Source organism: Rhinatrema bivittatum, chromosome 6 (genome assembly GCF_901001135.1).
Source record: "Rhinatrema bivittatum chromosome 6, aRhiBiv1.1, whole genome shotgun sequence".
Classification (NCBI taxonomy): Eukaryota; Metazoa; Chordata; class Amphibia; order Gymnophiona; family Rhinatrematidae; genus Rhinatrema; species Rhinatrema bivittatum.
The window spans coordinates 65,623,294-65,636,318 of NC_042620.1; positions in this window are offsets into that span (position 1 = coordinate 65,623,294).

Genomic DNA, 13,025 nt, shown 5'->3' on the forward strand with positions numbered 1-13,025 from the left:
TACTTACACGTTGTCCATGCTAGTAAAGTTACGAGATAGGGGACCTTGGCATATGCTTGTGCACGTAAGTATTTAGGTACACATTTCAAGATTACATCTTGGAATGCCTATGTCCCACCCATGCTCCACCCAGAGCATGCCCATGCCTCTCCCGTTCTTTAGCTTTTGGATTTTTGCATGTACTGGGAGATATTGTGTGTACTTTTTAAAATCCATGTGGTGCGCGCCGGCCCTAGAGAGGCATGTATCTCCCCACTTTGGCTTGCGCCGAGCTTTTAAATTCACCTTTAAGGGTTTTTCCCATAGACACAAAGGGGTAGATTTTTAAAAAAAGCGCGTTTGCGTACTTTTGTTTGCGCATCAGGTGCAAACAAAAGTACGCTGGATTTTATAAGATACGTGCGTAGTCGCGTGTATCTTCTAAAATCCTGGATCGGTGCGCGCCGAGCCGCGCAGCCTGTCACCGTTCCCTCCGAGGCCGCTCTGAAATCGGAGCGGCCTCGGAGGGAACTTTCTTTCGCCCTCCCCTCACCTTCCCCTCCCTTCCCCTACCTAACCCACCCCCCCCCCCCGGCCCTATCTAAACCCCCCCTACCTTTATCCACGGATTTACGCCTCCCGGAGGGAGACGTAAATCCACGCACGCCAGCGGGCTGCTGGCGCGCCGAGACTCGACCCGGGGGCGGTTCCGGAGGGCGCGGCCATGCCCCCGGAATGCCCCGGCCCGAAACCACACCCCCGGGCCCGCCCCCGAAACACCACATCCCGCCCCCAAAACGCTGCGTCGTTCGGCCCCGCCCCCGACACGCCCCTTCCGAAAACCCCGGGACCTACGCGCGTCCCGGGGTTCTGTGCGTGCCGGCGGCCTATGGTAAATAGGCGCTCCGGCGCGCAAGGCCCTGCTCGCGTAAATCCGCCCGGATTTATGCGAGCAGGGCTTTGAAAATCTGCCCGTGTATGAGAGAAAAGACTTACTGAATCTGGTCCTTAGTTCTTAAATTATTCTGAGCAACAATATAGGAAAAATGGTCTGATTTTAACTGGACCTGGTTGAAATTCTCAAAGAAAAATTTAATTTTCTCCAAATCTGATGGGAATACATTCTCCTAGTGGACTCTCAAACAGTCTGAAGCAGATCCAAAAATCAGATGAAATCCAAATATCCAATGATTCAATAGAAAATATGACATGACTGTCAAACATAGTAGAGCTTCAAAATCTGTTCCAACTAAGGGCTTGATTCACTAAGCCTAGGCATTTCTTCCATTCTGTGTCTATGGGAAAATGCCTTGATGAATCAGGCCCTATAGCTAATTAAAAACAAAATTTCAGATTTTTTTAATTTTAAGAGAAATCGTTAGCTTTTCCAACAAACCTACTTTTGATAGATTCATAAATATCTAATTATAAGTGAGATCTGATTTTCTATATGATTTACCTGGTTCTTGATAATTATGGTGCTTTGTTTTTGGAAGCTGCTCAAAACCTTTTCTCCCAAGCTTTCCCAGTTCAATGAAGCCTAGGAATTGGCATGGCCTGGACACTAGGCACTGTGCCTTCTGTTTGGTAGATTCATTGCAATCTACAAACATTGTCAGACAAAAAGAAATTTAAAAGTTACTTGAAAACATAGCTATTCAAAAATGCCTACAGCTTTATATAAACCACCAGTTCCCCATGACTCAGTTAACCAAAACATGAACTGAGCAAAAATGTTCCCTCCGAACCCCATATAGCCCAATTCTGTGTGTCTGCCAATGTAATACATCCTATAATTATGACTGTTGACCGGTTTTCATTCTTGTATGTCTACCTTTTTAACACATAGTATATCTATGAATGTTTAATCTGTAAGCCGTTGTTCTCGAGTGAGTCTCACTTGGAATAGATGGTATATAAACATCTAAATAAATAGCAAACTTAGTGTGGGTTTCTATGCTGCTTTACCTATTGTTTGGAATCTACATTTGTAACGTTTTGCTATGTTTATTTATTTATTTAACGGCTTTTTTAGACCGACATTAAAATACACATCATATCGGTTTACATAATAACAAAGTAACTCCTTGGAAAATGAGTCCCTAAAATGTGGAAATATATCCACTATTTAGTGCATATGTGAGTGTGGAAAATTTTAACATGTCTGCATATACAAACATTAAAATATCATGGTAATGATCTACTTAGTCATTTCCATGCTATTTACTAAGGAGCTCCATTGTTGTGGATGAGCATACTAAATAGGTCATATGGTCTTTTTCTGACATCATGTTTCTATATTTCTTAATTTAACATGCAGTGCTAGCACAGGAAATAATTCCTGCTCTAGAGCTGTGGAAAATGTTAGAGTGCAGATCTGCATGCTAATAGTTTACAATATGGATCCCCTTTCTGATTCTATGCTGTCAGACCTGACCTATTCATGAAAAGAAAGCAGTTTCACTCCCCTTAGGCAATACCTCACTCAGTTCTGATCCCTCCTAAAACATCCTATACCTCTTCTAGTATTCCCTTACCCCACTAATGTTGAGCTAGTAGGAAAAGGGTTTCTTACCTCTTACCAACTCAACTTCTGGCACCAATCTGCTACCACCTAATGGCAGTGAAAACTTTGAACTGCAATATACATATTCATGACCTATTGGGTCAGTATGAGTCAAGGGATCCAGAACTGAAGGAAGAATTGAGAGAGGGGTGGTGATTTGCTTGTTCATGGGCCAAGGGAAAATGAAATTAAGGGAGGGGTTGCATCTTCCTGGGCCCTTTAACTTTGGGTTGGTTAGCATGGTAGAAGAACCTTTATCCCTTTAGTAGACAGAAGAGTGACCAAAATGATAAAGGGATGGAATGGCTCTGCTATGAGGAAAGGCTAAGGTTAAGGCTGTTCAGCTCGGAGAAGAGATGGCTGAGGGAGGAAATGATAGAGGTCTACAAATTCATGAAAGGATTTTATTGGGTAAATGTGAAATAGTTATTTACTCTTTCGGATAATATAAGGACTGGGGGCACTCCATGAAGTTAGCAAGTAGCACATTTAAAACAAATCAGAGAAAATTATTTTTCACTCAATGCACAATCAAGCTCTGGGATTCATTGCCAGAGGATATGGTTAAGGCAGCTAGGGTCGCTGGGTTTAGAAAAGGTTTAGATTTTACTGGAGGAGAAGTCCATAAACTGCTATTAAGCAATAGGGAATAGCTACTGCTTGTTGCCAGCATTAGTAGCATGAGATCTATTTAATGTTGGGTACCTGCCAGGATTTGTGACTGATTGGCTACTGTTGGAGACAGGATACTGGGCTTGATAGGCCCTTGGATTGGCTCATTATGGTATATCTTATGTTCTTATGTTCTTAGTGTGACCCTTTTAATATAGTTGCTTTCTGCAAAGAATTATTTTAGTAAATTGGTTGCTAATGCTTAATTCTATTTTTGGAGGTTTCCTTAGGGTAGCCTCGAAAATTAGCGTGCTTTCTGCACATAGACCGCATTCCTTATTTGTGCATATTAGTAGCTTCTTGGTACATTGAAGCAGATGAAGAAAAGTCAGAGATGGATAAGCACATTTGAAAGTGTCATTTAGGGGCCAATTCATATTTTTTAGAAGCCTGAGTAAGAACATAAGAACATAAGAACATAAGAGTAATAAGAGTAATAGAACAGTTTTCTTCTAGCTGTGTTTATCAATCTCTTTGTTCTTTAATTTTTGACAATTGTAAAGCTCTGTTGCTAAGTTATGTTAAATGGAAACCAATGTGATGTTTTTCTAAATGAATGTCGGTATACAAAACTACATAAATAAATAAATAAAATAAATCAGATTGCAATATGCAGTAGAGGTATGCACTGAAAATGTTTCTGTTTGATTCATTATTTTATTTTGGTTGCCATTTATTTTTTTAAGCAATTTTGTTCATTTTAATTCCCAAACTCATGCATTATTTCATTTCATTAATTTCCATTAAAGTTAATGGGAAAGGAATGTATCCCATTTTGGAGTACAACATTGAAGTTTTCTATCCAAGTTTAATGAAATGTGAGGACCCTGGCTGTAGTGTAGCCCTCCTGCCTGCAGGATCCTTCAGTGAGCCACAATCTGTGCTGCACTGGCTTATGCCTCAGTGACTGAAAGACTCAGTACTGCCACTCATATAAGAGCCTTCTTCACTTACTGCTCCCTGCCTTAGCCTGGAGTCCTTTCTTGTTGTGGCCCATTTTTTTGTCTGAGCCATAGCCTTGTTGTCGTTTTGTACTTGGCCTTCCTACTTTTGCACTGACCTTCTGTTTGTTGTGTAGGCCTCAGTATAGTGGCCTTTTCCAGTCTGTGTTAGTATAGTCTGTTTGTTTTAGTTTTAGTTTCCTATTTGTTTTTTGGACTAGCCCCAGTACTGTGACCATCTGGTTGTCTGTTCTGTTTTGTTGTGCCCTCCCTTGTCCTGTCTTGCATTTGGCACCTTTCTATTCCCTGTCTATTTGCAGGCTTGCTGCCTTAGTTTGTGTCTCTACCCTTGTTCCTATGTTCACCTCTACTCAAGACCTACATGCCGCTAGAACCTGTGGGCTCACCCAAGGGGGAGGTGGCAAGTTAGGCAGAAGACGTTGACATTTACCAGCTCTGCTCCTGAATTCAGCCTGCTCTAGACTCATGTGTTACCCTATATACTGCACTAAATTGTGACATGAAACTTGCAGGCAAGAACATAAGAAATTGCCATGCTGGGTCAGACCAAGGGTCCATCAAGCCCAGCATCCTGTTTCCAACAGAAGCTAAACCAGGTCACAAGAACCTGGCAATTACCCAAACACTAAGAAGATCCCAAGCTACTGATGCAATTAATAGCAGTGGCTATTCCCTAAGTAAACTTGATTAATAGCAGTTAATGGACTTCTCCTGCAAGAACTTATCCAAACCTTTTTTGAAAACAGCTACACTAACTGCACTAACCACGTCCTCTGGCAACAAATTCCAGAGCTTTATTGTGCGTTGAGTGAAAAAGAATTTTCTCCGATTAGTCTTAAATGTGCTACTTGCTAATTTCATGGAATGCCCCCTGGTCAGCAGCAGAGGGAAAAGCATTCCAATATAGCAAGGGTGAGATAGAGTGGCAAGAACAGTGGCATGAACACCACAAGGCACCGTGAAAAGGGCAAAGCATCACAAATAGTGGCAAGAATGCTCCAAAATATCATGATAGAGGAAAAGCAGAATCAAGTTTAAAGAATATCTCAAAGCACCATGAGAGAGGAAAATCATCACAATTACTGATGGGGAGTCTGCAAAGTACAAAGAGAGAGGCAAAGCAGCATGAAGAGTGTTATGAACAGCTTAAGGCACTGTGAAATGGGCAAAGCAACACCAACCAAAACAGGAACACTCCAAAGCACAGAGAAAGGGACAAAGGGCACGAACAACAGTGGCATGAAGATCCAAGGACACCAAACGAGAGGCAAAGTGGCACATAAACAACCAAAGGCACCAGGAGAGGCGGAAAATATAACAACAGTAGTGGCATAAACACCCCAAGCCACCACCATCAGAGGCAAAAGTGGAAAAGGATACCAAAAAGAGTGGTATGAAGACCCTAAAGCATCAAGAGAGGGGGTAAAGGTCATCAACAACATCTCAAAGTACTGAGAGATGGGAAAGCAACACAAACACTGTGATATGAACATCCCAAAACATAGAATAATCTGTAAGGCAGCAAGATGTGTGGCATCAATATTCAAAGGGATAGTTTGAGAGATATGGAAGCAAGCACAATAGCATCAATACCTCAAGTCACTGAGTGAAGGGTAAGATGTCAAGATGTCAACACCCCAAGGCATAGAGTTCAGAGTGAGGCAGCAAGAGGAGTGGCATCAACACAGCAAGACACTGGACCAAGAGAGAGGAAGTTTAGGAGGAGCAGGCTAGGAAGCAACAGTGGTCCAACAATACAACAAGGTACTACTCCAAAAAGGAGGCAGGGCATGAGGATTAGGTTGGGGGGTGGATAGCAGCAACAGTAGGAGCAGCAAGACTCCAAGATTCTAAGGCATCCATAGTATCATAGTAACCTAATAACCTAGTAACCTATAAAATTATAGCAATTCATGCATCCAGTCTGCCCAGCAAATTGTTTAGGGTTTTAACTGCTGCTTCATGCAGGTTACTCCATGCAGAAACATTACACCAAAAATTACCATAGGTTTCTCCATTTCTTCATTTCCATTCTCTAGCTTCTAGGGACTCACTCTCTGTGTTTGTCCCATGCCCTTTAAAATTCCATTACCATCCTTGTCTTAATCACCTTTTCCAGGATTCCATTCATGCATCCGTCGTCCTTTCTATGAAGAATTACTTCCTGACATTGTTCCTGAATCTACGTCCTTGGAATTTCACATCATGACCATTTCATAGCTTCCTTTCCATTGGAAAAGGTTTGTTTCATGTGCACCATTAATAGCTTTCAGGTATTTAAAAATCTGTACTTAGGTCCTTAGTCTCATCTCTTTTGGCTTTTAGTGTAAAACCCACAAGCAGGGGAGGAGAAGATTTTTCTTTTTTAATGTTTATTTTTGGGGACGGTACATCCCAGTATAACCAGGAAAGAGGCAGGGCATGAGGAACAGACTGAGCAGTGAAGCAAGATTGGCAACTGGCTACATCACAGCCGGCACAAAGTGTGGGCATTGGTTTAATGATGATGCACACTCAGTCCTTCTGCCACTCACATGGAAATTCAAGGATATCCAACAAAGGAAGTTTAAAAAATAATTGATGATTTCTACCAGGAGAAAAATAAATAATCAAAAGCCAAAAATGGTTACTGGAATTTTTTTTTTTAATCAAAAGGGAAACCTGAGACAGTCCACCACCAACAAATGCTCTCAAAATGTTGGACCCAAAGCATAAAATACCATCACAGGTAAAAAAAATAATCCCTTTTGTGTAAATATTTTATAAAAATACTTATTCACAAAGTTCAATGTCTTAACAGTCAAGAACAGACCATGGCCTTATGTGTGTGTGCTGCGACCGTCGCTGCTCGACGCCCTCACTCCGCCCTCTTTACCTCTGTGGCGACTCCCTCCCAGCCTGATGGACGGTTAGCAGCCGCGGCATCTTCCTGACTTCTCCCTCCGGTGTCCCCGGACTGGCACGACGCTGCGGATCCGCCATGTTTCCTGATGACGTAGGGCGTGCATGCGCGCGCGCGCGCTCCGATTGATGTACCAGCAAGGACGCGAACCTCAGGGGCGTCCCCCTGTATTGACGTCATCCGCTTCCAATATAAAAGGTCTCAGTAAATGCTAACATATCAAATTAACAAGGACACGGACTCGCTTCGGCTGTCTAAGCTACTCTGCCTCCTCGGACTTACCAGGGGTACCTGCTCCTCGGGGGCCTCGCTCTCTTTTCTTTATTTCAGATTGCTGATAGGAACCGGTACTCGCTCCTCGAGGGCCCATGTTCCTGAACACTCTGAAGATTCTCTACTGCCTGGAAGCTATCGCAGATACAGACATTTGTGAGTTACCACCGCTCTCTCAGAGCTTTCCCTGGAACCAGGTACTCGCTCCTCAAGGGCCTAACCCTTTCCAGCTACTGAGCTTCTTGAAGAACTTATGTGAGTTTTTGTCATCTAGTTCTGGCTATGAACACAGCATACCCTGTCTACTCACTATCTATAGTTTCTCTACAGCTCAGCAACCCTAGGATCGCTGTTCCAGTTCCTGAGGGACTTCAACCCTGCCGGGCATATCAGCTCACTACTGCCACCTCTGGTGGTTCTACTAACCTGTCCAATATCTGTGTCTGTCTCCATACCCAAGCCTAGCCAGTTTTCCCTCTCAGGATATCCTCCTGGGGGTGCTGTCATCTGCCGTCGGACCAAGGATCCACCTATCTACATTCTTCTACAGCTGGGTGCCCTCTCCAAGCACTCCGCTAGTAACAGATTGCTACTCCTTCCTTATCAGGAGCCTTCAGCAACAGATTCATATAGATTGCTACTCCCAGCTCTACACAGAGCTTTCACTACAAGATTGTTAACTCCTCCCTCTTCAGGAGTCAATTCATAACAGTTTGCTAACTCCACCTACGGAGTCTATCAGATTTCTAACTCCTCCTACCACGGGATACCATTCATAACAGTGTGGTATGGCAATGGCTCTGTGTCAGTGACTTTAATGGGCTCTTCAAGGTTTTGCTTAACTGCAATTTGACAGAAATATTCTTTGATGGGGTGGGAGAGATTCTGTCCTCTGTTGTAATGAACTGAAATCATGCATTTATTTTTTTAGCTGTAATAGCATTTTTTAGCTTGGGTCCAACTGTTATTGGCGGTCTCTTTGAGGTTTACCCTTTTGATTAAAATGCTTTTTTTTTCAGTGATCTTTTTAGGCTTTTGATTATTTATTTTAAGGAAGGCAAACCTTTCTACCAATTCTTGTGCCATACATGAATGATGTGGACTCATGATGTCCCCTGTCATTCAGATTACCCATTAACTAGGTAGGTTTGTTGGTGGATAGGAAAGGAAATCCTGGGCAAACTTGGTGAGATCCAACCAGAGTGTGCCCTTGTGAGCTCAGTATGCCAACACGTCTGTGTCCATGACCTCAATGGGCTTAACAAGGTATTGCATAACCTCAATTTCGCAGGGGTCTCCTTTGCTGGGGAGCAGCATATAACTGGTCTTTGAAACTGTGGCCTATGGAAGGAGAACCGGTTGTGTGGTAGCCATGGGATGGATGTAGGAGGAAGTGATAACTTCCGGGGTGCTGCTGAATCTGAAATACTGCATAATCAGCCAGCTTTTGTTTCTGCTGTACTGCCACTACTCCTTTACCTCTGTGCTCTTATTCTTTCAATATAGTGACCAGCTTCTTCTTACAATAAGTCAGATTGTTTGATTCATTCACTCATGGGTCACACATAACATGTTGCGGCTCTTGTCCACCCTGCTCAGCGGCCGGTCCCTCTCCCTACCTCAGGGCTGCTAAAGCCATTCGTGGCGTCCTCTGTGCCCAGCCGGGCCTTGTCAGGGCCTTCCCATGGCGCTCCTTCCACGAAGGAGATGCCGCCGACTCTCTGCCATTGGCTCTGCCCCTTAGGCGCGTGCATGCGCAGGGGCCGAGAATTTAAAGGGACCAGCGAGGGAAACATGGCTCCGCCCCGGGGAGTGATGTCAGATGCCTTCAGATATTTAAACCCAGCTGTGAGCCCCACTCTTGGCCTTGCAACGGGTCTTCTCGTCTGAGAATGAGTTGCTGTTCCTGATTCCTGCTCTGTCCAGCTTGTTCCTGATTCTTGCTCCGTCCATCTTGTTCCTGATTCCTGCTCCATCCTCACCTGGTTCCATTTCCTGCCTTTCCCTTGGTTTGTCTCTCTTGCTCCTGACCTTGGTACATTCTCTGGACTTCCTGTTTCGCTGCTCATCTTGACCTCTTGCTTGTCTCCTGTTTTCCTTGCCTGCCGCCTCCCCAGACTACTGGTCCATGTCCTCGTACTGCACCGCTGCCGCCTGCCACGACCTCTGGACTTCTTCTGGTTTCTCTGTTCCGCCTCTCGGCTACTAGCCTCACTGTGGGCCTTGCCTTAGTGAATCCTCTTCATCTTCTAGCCGGCTCAAGGGTCCACAATTCAACAGTTTGCAAGGCCATGGACCCGGTGGACAATCTGAATGTTCAGGCCATCCCTGGCATGGTCCAGTGAATCCAACAGCAGCAACACTGCCTCAACATGCTGGCTGCTACTGTGAAGAGGCTGGCTAACCATCTGGATGCCACGCCACTGCCAGCACTGATGCCTCCTGTGGCAGTCCCAAGTCCCGGGCCATCAGCGTCGCTTCATCTTCCAGCACCACCAAGATATGCGGGGGATCCGAAGCAGTTTTTTGAACCACTGTTTCATGAGGTTCGCCCTGCAACCCACACAGTTCCCTTCAGATCAAGACAAGACGATTTATACATTGTCCCTTTTGGATGGATGAGCCCTGGCTTGGGCTTCGCCGCTTTGGGAATGGAGTGACTCCTTGTGAACAGACCTGCAACTGTTTATCCATACGTTCAAGACAGTGTTCGATGAGCCAGCTCAGCAGTCCACTGCTGCCACTGAACTATTGCACCTTCGTCAAGGGGGCGTCCTCTTGTGGACTATGCTGTTGAGTTCAGCACACTTGCAACAGAGCTAGGATGGCGCGAAGAAAGCTTGCGGAGCATCTTCTTAGAGGGTCTGTTTCCTCGAATTAAGGACGAGCTCGCCACTCAAGATATTCCTGAGAATCTTGATGCCTTGATAGATCTCACGGGACGGATTGATCATCAGATACAGCAACGCACTAGAGAGGTCAAGCCGACTAAAAGACCAGTTTCCTTAGCTCCTTCCTTCTTGCATCTGCTGCTTCCTTCTACTGAAGCTGCTCCTACTCATGGTGAAAAACCCATGCAGCTCGGATGAAGTCCACTGACACCCGAGGAGAGGAAGCATTGCCGCTTCCTAGGTCTCGGCTTGTACTGCGGTGGAAAGGGTCACCTGCTGGCCCAATGCGGTGAACGGCCGGAAAATGCCAGAGCCTAGGAGTCCTTGGGGAGCTGACCCTAGGCTGCATCAATCCCACTCCCCATGTACAGTTCCAGTTACACTTGAATACCCAGGGGGAGTCATTCTCTACTTTGGCATTTATCAACTCTGGAGAAGGAGGAAAGTTCATACTCGCTGACCTTGTTCAACAATTACAAATTGCTGTACAGCCTCGCACTCCTCCACTTCGGATTTCATCTAACCATGGAACTCTGCTTCCGGGATTTATTTCTACCAGAACAGTTCCCTTGAATCTTTGCACTGGAATCCTGCATGCTGAAGAGATTTCATTCTTGGTACTAGAAAAGGCCATTCATCCTATCGTCTTGGGCTTACCATGGCTACAAAAGCACTCACTGGCCATACACTGGGATACCCTACAAATAGCAGCCTGGAGCTCGTACTGTTTTTCGTCATGCTTGGCCACAGTTCTCCGACCCTGCATTCCGCTTCTAACTACACTTCTATCCTTATCTGATCCATATGTGGAATATATGGATGCATTCTTTAAAGAAAAGACTGAATTCATTCCAGAACATCGACCCTTTGATTGTATCATAAATTTGCTACCGGGCACCACACCTCCCAAGGGGTGTGTATACCCCTTATCTCTTCCTGAAACCCGAGCCATGTCTAGTTACATTCAAGAAAATCTGTACTGTGGCTTTATTCGACCCTCCACTTCACCGGATGGAGCCAGTTTCTTTTTTGTGGCAATGAAAGATGGTTCACTCAGACCCTGTATTGATTACTGGGGTCTCAACGCCATCACTCAATGCGACAGATATCCATTGCCACTTATTCCAGAACTCTTAGACCGACTATAAGGAGCCATACAACCTCGTGAGAATACGACCAGGAGATGAATGGAAAACCACATTCAATACTGGAGATGGACATCATGAGAACATGGTCATGCCATTCGGCTTATGTAATGCCCCTGCAGTTTTCCAAAACCTAATGAATGAAGTACTACGAGATATGCGACATACGTCTGTCATCATATATCTGGATGATGTACTGAGATATTCTAAGGACCTTGTTATACACCGCCAACATGTCCGAAAAGTCTTACAGAAACTTCAGGACAATTGTCTTTTTGCAAAATTGGAGAAATGCCAGTTTGAGCAGGAATCCCTGCCGTTTCTTGGATATATAGTGTCTTCCACAGGCTTCCACATGGACCCTGACAAGGTGGCGGCAATTAAAGATTGGCCTCAACCAGTTGGCATCAAGGCTCTCCAACGCTTTCTTGGCTTTGCCAACTTTTACCGGCAATTCTTACCACACTACTTCCAAAGGGTGGCTCCACTCACGGCTCTCACCAAGAAAGGAGCAAATGCCAAGGTTTGGCCCCTAGCAGTGCAACTTGCCTTCCAGAATCTTAAAGAGGCTTTTCTTCTGGACACTTGCCTATACCATCCAGACTCACAGCGCCAGTTCATTGTGGAGGTTGATGCATCAGATTTAGCTGTGGGGGCTGTTCTCAGTCAAATATCAAGTAAAGGAAAATTACTACTGTGCTCATACTTTTCTTGAAAATTCTCACTGGCCAAAAAGAATTACGGCATAAGAGATAAAGAACTGCTGGCCATTAAACTGGCTTTTGAAGAATGGTGTCAGTGGCTTGAGGGGGCCCAACATACTATCATCGTTTATACAAATCACAAGAATCTGGAACTCCTGTGTTGAGCCCAACGCCTCCATCTGAGACAAGCCCGATGGTCCTTATTCTTCAGCCGGTTCAACTTTTCACTATGCTACAGACCCGCTTCTAAGAATATTCGGGTAGACGCTTTATCCCGTACTATGGAGAAGGATGACACGCCAAATCCACCTCAATACATTCTAGATCCAGCCAAGGTTCTCATTGCCACTATGGACGTGATCCCTATTGGTAAAACCGTGGTTCCCATCCGCCTACGAAAGAAGTTTCTATCATGGGCTCATGATTCCCTGACTACAGAACATCCTGGTAAGGCACAAACCTTGGAGGTGTTAACCAGGTATTACTGGTGGCCTCAAGTCAAAAGAGATGTTCAGCTGTATGTTAGTTCCTGTCCCACCTGTGCTAGACAGAAACCCCTGCCTGGTCACCCATGGGGTCTTCTACAGCCATTACCCATTCCCACCGAGCCATGGACTCATCTTTCTACTGACTTTATGGTAGACCTACCGCTGTCTGATGGGAAAACTATAGTATGGGTTACGGTTGACAGATTTTCTAAGATGGCTCATTTTGTACCTCTACCCAAGCTGCCAACTGCACCAGAACTAGCACAACTCTTCACCCAACATATATTTCGTATACATGGAGTTCCACTGCATATCGCCTCCGACTGAGGCTCACAATTTACTGCAAAGTATTGGAAAGCACTATGAAAGAAGTTCGGGGTCCAGTTGGACTTTACTTCTTCCTTCCATCTGCAGGGCAATATTCAAGCGGAATGCACTAATCG